The sequence below is a fragment of the Salvelinus alpinus genome, chromosome 23 (genome assembly GCF_045679555.1).
Source record: "Salvelinus alpinus chromosome 23, SLU_Salpinus.1, whole genome shotgun sequence".
Lineage (NCBI taxonomy): Eukaryota > Metazoa > Chordata > Actinopteri > Salmoniformes > Salmonidae > Salvelinus > Salvelinus alpinus.
The window spans coordinates 24,457,207-24,464,780 of NC_092108.1; the positions used below are offsets into that span (position 1 = coordinate 24,457,207).

General features: G+C 42.2%; 1 long non-coding RNA gene across 2 annotated transcripts; it reads left to right on the forward strand.

The window, feature by feature from the left end:
• The first annotated feature begins 902 nt into the window (after positions 1-902).
• Positions 903-6,611, forward strand: LOC139551336 (uncharacterized). Of its 2 annotated transcripts, none has more exons than XR_011670255.1 (3): positions 903-1,075; positions 5,470-5,511; positions 6,259-6,611. It is a non-coding gene; the product is annotated as an uncharacterized lncRNA (long non-coding RNA). The 2 variants fall into 2 exon arrangements; XR_011670254.1 differs by lacking the exon at positions 903-1,075 and adding an exon at positions 1,087-1,499.
• The last annotated feature ends 963 nt before the right edge of the window (positions 6,612-7,574 follow it).

A 7,574-nucleotide genomic window follows, 5' to 3' on the forward strand; every position in this document is an offset into this window, starting at 1 on the left:
TTCAGAGCTTCTGCTTTTTTCTATAACCTGTAGGGAACACAATATATTGTGTATACTTGGCATGTATGTTTCTCACATATGGGTGGCACAAATTGTGACATGGGGGAGGGAATGGGTGGGGTATATGAAAATTAAATACTGTAGAATTGACTTTAGTTAAAAAAGTGTAGTGTTTTTGTCGACTGTAGTGTTTTTGCAGACATTCCTGTTGAATTTACTATAATATTCTACAGTGTATTACAAAATTCTACAGTAAGTACTCCACATGTTCGAGTGATATTACAGCGTGTAATAGTATTCTACGGTATTCTACAGTTTACTACAGAATTCTATAGTACAGTAAGTGCTGTAGTATTCTATAGTAAGCTGTAGTATTTTTTCATGAGGGTAAAAACTGCCCCCAAAAGGATTTGTCTCCTTCTCTGCTTAAATGATTAAAGAAGCCAAAAACAAACTATACACTATCAGTCTTTCTCTCGCCGCACCGCAAAGCACCGCATGCAAACATGTGAAACTCTGTGGATGCATGAAAAAGAAAGGCAAAAGAACATTCCTATCCGAGCAATCGCTGTAAGCACTACATCATGTTTATTAACACCCTTAAATCACAGCCGGTGTGGGGGGGGGGGTTAGAGGAGGGGACTGGGGTTGATAAGAACACTCTTCCTGGGAGTGCAGAATGGCCCTACATGGGTGAGTTCATCTCAGAATCTCACAATGGTAGTGGGTGACGGGAGGGCAGAGAGGTTAACACTCACAGAGCTTTTTTACTACTTTTTTACTCCTTTTCCCTTGTCTCTCATTCCACGGTCTGTTCCCCCTTTTCCCCTGCTGACCATGCATGCAGGCCCTAAAACATGTTCACTTTAGGAGCTTCCTCTGAGTGGGAGGACAGGGAAGCTTTTAGGTGAAATTGTATTAATAGCCGTGGAGTCTTTCTCTCTTTCTTTCTCTCCCTCATTTCTCTTTCCCACAGGCTAGGACAGGAACAAAATGTTTCCTCTATTTTGGAAAGCCGGGATGAAGGACAGCAAATCAGAGGGGTGCATGGGCCCACACACAGAGAAAACTAGAGGTGAAACTATAAGCTCTCTCTCTCTTTCTCTCTCTCAATCAACAGAGCTCCATGCAGCAGCAACTCCAGGGCCCCAGGCAGGGCGCTCTGTGTGGGCTTGAGGCTGGGCCCAGGGAGCCAGAAGCAGGGCGGTAAATTCACACACATGCCTCTCCAGCATCACGCTTCCTGCCACTCTATAACCCCTGTCTGAAATTAGGACCCAGTACACTGTTAGTCTCCCCAGCTACAAATAGCTGATGACGCTACTTTTCTAAACGGGGCACTGCCCACCACAACTGTTCATTAGGAACATGATACCGGACATGTTCATTGAGGTGCTGGTAGAGAATATAATATATTATAAGAGTGATGGATTGAAATCTGCCACACAAGTTCTACCCTTGCTTTGTCCTTGTTTGGAGCCTATGTAGGGGAGAATGGGGTAAGTTGAGAATTTTTTCCATTCAGCATCACTCCGTCAAAGGAAATATAGTACTCTTTCTAACGAAGATATTTACATACAGTATATTTCAGGATGTTGTGTATCCCTGGAAATAATCAGAATTCAGGGTATGGGGTAAGTTTAGCCACAGGACAGGGTTAGTTAAGCCGCCTACAAATTCCTGTACTGAATGAAATATTACCACTATCTTTTTAAAACCATGTCTATCTTTTTTTCCCAAACACAATTCAACAGAATTACAATAACTTTTTTGTCTTTGAATAATTTTAAGTATTTAATTTTTAATTTTTTACATTTAACCTTTATTTAACTAGTATTGTATCTTTTAACACAGGCTTAACACCTAACAAACACATCATACTTTTTAACATAGGCCAGGACCTGTTGTTACTTCATCTCCCAGCGATAATACCTTGCGTTACGTCTGGGAAGAAAACACTTTATTTTCTCATCTTGCCATTGGCTCAACTATTGGTTCAATTTACCTGAAGCAAACATTTTGACTATATTAGCCCACACAGATACACAGATACCCTTTTATGCTAGGTTTAGGACCTCATTTTGAGCTTACAGAGACCACAGCTGATGTATATATCACTCTTTAAATGATCTACTTTGATTTACATACAAGCATCATAAAGCCCCTAACACAATACATTCGTTTGACTATTGTTTTTAGACCTAACTTGCTTACCACTTTTTCCATGTGGTTTCTTCCTTCACAGACTCCATGAAATGATGACCTCTTCCTAAATATTTTGTCAAATTATACATTTTGTGTATAGTTTCATAGAAACAAAGGTGGCTCAACCTATCCCCTTTGGCTCAACTTATACCAATCTCCCTATAATAAATGGTTGAATATCAGTCGGTCTTGGTAAATTGGTTAAACAAAAATGTGCCCTTTGTATTACCTGCCTCAAGTATTTGAACCAACTAATGACTTGTAGAATGATTTCTAACAAGAAAACAAGTTAGCTAATATTGAGAGTGCACCTGTCAGTTCCCTGTCTGATGCCAAAGGCACTCTACCATCGTTTCCAGGCTTGTGGACAGGGTTGTGGAGTTGAGGCAAATTAATGGTTGGGACTCAGGGTCTTAGTGTCCTGCCTTGGATGGATGAATGGTCTTACAGGGGTCAGTGGGTCAGGGTGAGAGGCAGAGGCAGAGGGAGAGAGGCTGTCCTGGGCCTGGCTGGACTGGGCTCGGCTAGGGTTGGGTGGGGGTCCTGGCTTGTAAGAGTTCAATCAGATCATCTGGGCCAATCTGTTCCAGACGGGGTATGTGACACATTATTGGATCCAGACCTGACACTGCCTTTGTGTATATTACATTACCAGACACCAGTCTTACTTAAGCTTCATTACCTCCCCACCCCTCCCTCCACACAGAGAGAGAAGGAGACAGCAGTGGAAAAAGTATTCAATTGTCATACTTGAGTAAAAGTAAAGATACCTTAATAGAAAATGACTCAAGTAAAAGTGAAAGTCACTCAGCAAAATACTACTTGAGTAAAATTCTAAAAGTATCTGGTTTTAAATGTACTTAAGTACAGTGGTGGAAAAGTACTAAATTGTCATACTTGAGTAAAAGTTAAAGTAAAGTAAATCCTATACATCAAATTCCTTGTATTACGCAAACCAGACGATGCAATTTTCTTGTTATAAAAATGTACAGCCAGGGGCACACTCCAACACTCAGACATAATTTACAAACCCATTATTTGTTTTTAGTGAGTCCACCAGAACAGAGGCAGTAGGGATGACAATGCGTTATATTGATAGGTGCGTGAATTGGACCATATTGCTGTCCTGTCTGAGTATCCAAACCTTTTGTGTATCAGGGAAAATGTATATATTTTCTTTAGAAATGTAGTGGAGTAAAAGGAAAAGATGTCAAACAATGCAAATGGTAAAGTAAAGTACAGAAACCCCAAAAAGCAAACTAAGTATTTTTACTTTACACCACTGGAGGTAGAGGGATTTGCCAAATACAACAGGTGTAGACCTTACAATGAAATGCTTACTGACGAGCCCTTAACCAACAATGCAATTTAAAAAAAATACAGATAAGAATAAGAGAGAAAAGTAACAAGTAATTAAGGAGCAGCAGTAAAATAACAATAGCAAGACCATATACAGGGGCTACCGATACAGAGTCAATGTGAGGGGCACTGGTTATTTGAGGTAGTATGTACATGTATGTAGAGTTATTAAAGTGACTATGCATAGATGACAACAGAGAGTAACAGTGGTGTAAAGAGGGGGTGAGGAGAGGGGGGCACTGCAAATAGTCTGGGTAGCCATTTGACTAGATGTTCAGGAGACTTATGGCTTGGGGGTAGAAGCTGTTTTGAAGCATCTTGGACCTAGACTTGGCGCTCCGGTTCCGCTTGCCATGCGGTAGCAGAGAGAACAGTCTATGACTAGGGTGGCTGGAGTCTTTGACAATTCTTAGAGCCTTTCATTGACTGGTATAGAGGTCCTGGATGGCAGGAAGCTTGGCCTCAGTGATGTACTGGGCCGTTCACACTACCCTCTGTAGTGCCTTGCGGTCGGAGGCCGAGCAGTTGCCATACCAGGCAGTGATGCAACCAGTCAGGATGCTCTCGATGGTTCAGCTGTAGAACATTTTGAGGATCTGAGGACCCATGCCAAATCTTTTCAGTCTCCTGAATAGGTTTTGTCTTGCCCTCTTCACGACTGTCTTGGTGTGCTTGGACCATGTTAGTTTGTTAGGGATGTGGACACCGAGGAACTTGAAGCTCTCAACCTGCTCCACTGCAGCCTCGTCGATGAGAATGGGGGCGTACTCGGTCCTCTTTTTCCTGTAGTCCACAATCATCTCCTTTGTCTTGATAACGTTGAGGAAGCGGTTGTTGTCCTGGCACCACACGGCCAGGTCTCTGACCTCCTCCATATAGGCTGTCTCGTTGTTGTCGGTGATCAAGCCTACCACTGTTGTGTCATCGGCAAATGTAATGATGGTGTTGGAGTCGTGCCTGGCCATGCAGGGAGGTGTTTAGTCTCAGGGTCCTTAGCTTAGTAATGAGCTTTGAGGGCACTATGGTGTTGAACACTAAGCTGTAGTCAGTGGATAGCATTCTCACATAGGTGTTCCTTTTGTCCAGTTCCCATGGTTTTGTTGAACAATATAGATCACTTTCGTTCCCGATTCCGATTCTGTTCCTTGAAAATGTTCTTTATTTCCAGTTTTCTGTTCTGTTCCCTGAACCTGTTCCAACTCATGGGAACAGGTGAACTCGGCTTGACCGGGAGAGAATCTGACGAATGCTGCTGTGAGGGGAAAAGCCTGAGTAATGCAGTGGTTCTGTGTGGAGACAGACAGACGGACGTACTGGAGCATTGTGGAGCACGGTTCCCAGTCACACTCTGGGGAGGGACAGCCCAGACTGGAGACCCAGCCAGCGGCCCTGGGCTCAGCTCAACCTTCATACAGCCCAAACAGCCGCACAAACAGCCAACATACACACACAGACACATAGACAGACTGATACACACAGACAACCAAAGCGATTTCAGGACGTAGCACCGCCCCGTGGAGGTGTATTCAATTGATCTGAGAAATATCAAATGTCTGTGTTTGAGGATTTTCAAAAGGAACTGAAGTCTCAACTGATGGGGTTGCCATGCCGTTGAATGTTGAAAAGTGATGCTATTCCATAAATTTTCCCCTTCACTTCAAAGAAGGCATCCGATCAGCCAACATCAGTGCAGCAGACAATAACATAGCTAACGTTACCTTGCTAGCTAGCTAGCGAACTACATTTGTTTATCTAAAACAATATTTAGCTAGCTTTCATAATATGCTGGCTAGACATTCCAAAGCATTCCAGAGCCAGCTGCTATCTGGCGATGCCATTTGTAACTTTGCAAGCTAACTAACTTCCGCAGAGTCTAACGTGACTAACATTATGTGTTCTATTTAGAGTCTGATCGCATCATCTGCAGCGGCATCACCAGGAACTAGTGTAAGTCACCTTCTAAAATCTTACTAAAATCTACTAAAGGTTTAGTTGATTGTTCATGCAGGCTTGAAGTCTAAATTGGACAAAAATAGGTTTTAGTAAGGAGGGGATGGTGTGGGTGACTGAATGGTGTCTCTATGGGGGTGGGTATTGTCTGAAGGTTAGCATGCATGATCTATTGACAGGAATAGATTCTTTAGGAAGAATTTAACTTCTTGAAACTGTTCAACTATGTCTTTCTCTCTGAGTCAACTACTCACCACATTGTATGTGTTGCAGTGCTAGCTAGCTGTAGCTTATGCTTTCAGTACTATTAATTATCTGATCTTTTGATTGGGAGGACAACAGCACAATACCCTCTTGACAAAACAAAATCACAAATACGCTAAACTGTCTACAAAACAAGTGCTCCTCAAACTTTTCACACCATTACAATCAGGTCTTTGGCATGGGGGAGAGGTGCTGTTAATATACTCTTCTAGCCTATTCACTCTATTTTTGGCAGTGCTTGTCTACTCAAAAGCACAACTGTAGGTGCTCATACACAACAATACTCGACTAGACTGTGTACAAGTCAAGCACCCTCAAACTTTTCACATCTTTGCTAACAGCCCATCTCAGTGCCCCTTTATTGACTCTAAGTGGAACAAAGCACATACCAGTCTATTGTACCCTTTTTTGTTTACAGATGAACATGATTTATTGTATGGTTATGCATCTTCATGATCAGTCTTCATTTTTTACTTGCAGTACATACTGCAAGAGGTCGAAGCAGTGGGTGGTGAAGAACATCGCCAAATCCTGCTAAACCAGCTGCAATTACCCATACACAAGAAGATTTTCACCAGCTGAAGAACATTCTGGAACCTGCCTGGAACATTCAACCAACACAATATACAACATCCATATTCAGCTAGACTGATGTTGTAGTATAATATAGAATGCCTAGTATTCTCACAACTGCATTGTGGTTTATATATACAGTATATATATATTGCTAGCTGTTGTAGATATATGTATAATGGTGCTTTATATAGTATGTTTTACAAGTGTACTGACAAGTGACAAAACATTTTCAGAAACCAATAAAGTGTTGAATTCAACTTCTGAATCAATTATTTTTGAAATTCATGAAATGTATTTGGTTTAACTGGCTTTAATCTAAAACAAATGATGCAAGGAGTTTGTGTATTATTTAAACTTTAATTTGTTGGTAACTAAATATGTTTCAATAAAACAGTAAATTAGTCTGTCAATATAGCATATAAGTAAACATGGCTTGTATTCAAGACAAGGTTTATTTTCTCTCGAGACCGAGGTGAGTTTAAATAGCTGTCACGATCGTCGTAACATTGAAGAGAGGAGGACCAAGGCGCAGCGTGATAACAATACATCTTCTTTTATTGAAGACGAAAACGAAACGAAGAACACTATACAAACTATACAAAACAATAAAACGACGAACGTGAAGCTATATAACAAATAGTGCTGACACTAAACACTACACATAGACAATCACCCACGAACTACCTAATGAATATGGCTGCCTAAATATGGTTCCCAATCAGAGACAACGATAGACAGCTGTCTCTAATTGAGAACCAATCTAGGCAACCATAGACATACATACACCTAGACTGAACACTGCCCCATAAACATACAAAAACCCCTAGACAATACAAAACACATACTTCCCCCATGTCACACCCTGACCTAACTAAAATAATAAAGAAAACAAAGATAACTAAGGCCAGGGTGTGACAGTACCCCCCCCCCCCCCCCGCCCCAAAGGTGCGGACTCCGGGCGCAAAACCTGACACAGAAGGGGAGGGTCCGGGTGGGCCTTCTCACGGCGGCGGCTCGGGTGCAGGACGTGGACCCCACCTCACCATAGTCAATCCCCGCTTAGGTGGTGCCTCTGGAGCGGGGACCCTTACAGCGAGTCCCGGACTGAAGACCATCCTAGAGGGCGCCACTGGACGGAGGGGCAGCGCCCTCAGCGTTCGTCGGTTTATTGTCTTGTTTAGTTTGTATAGTGTTAGTTTCGTTTTGTCTTCGTCTTCAAA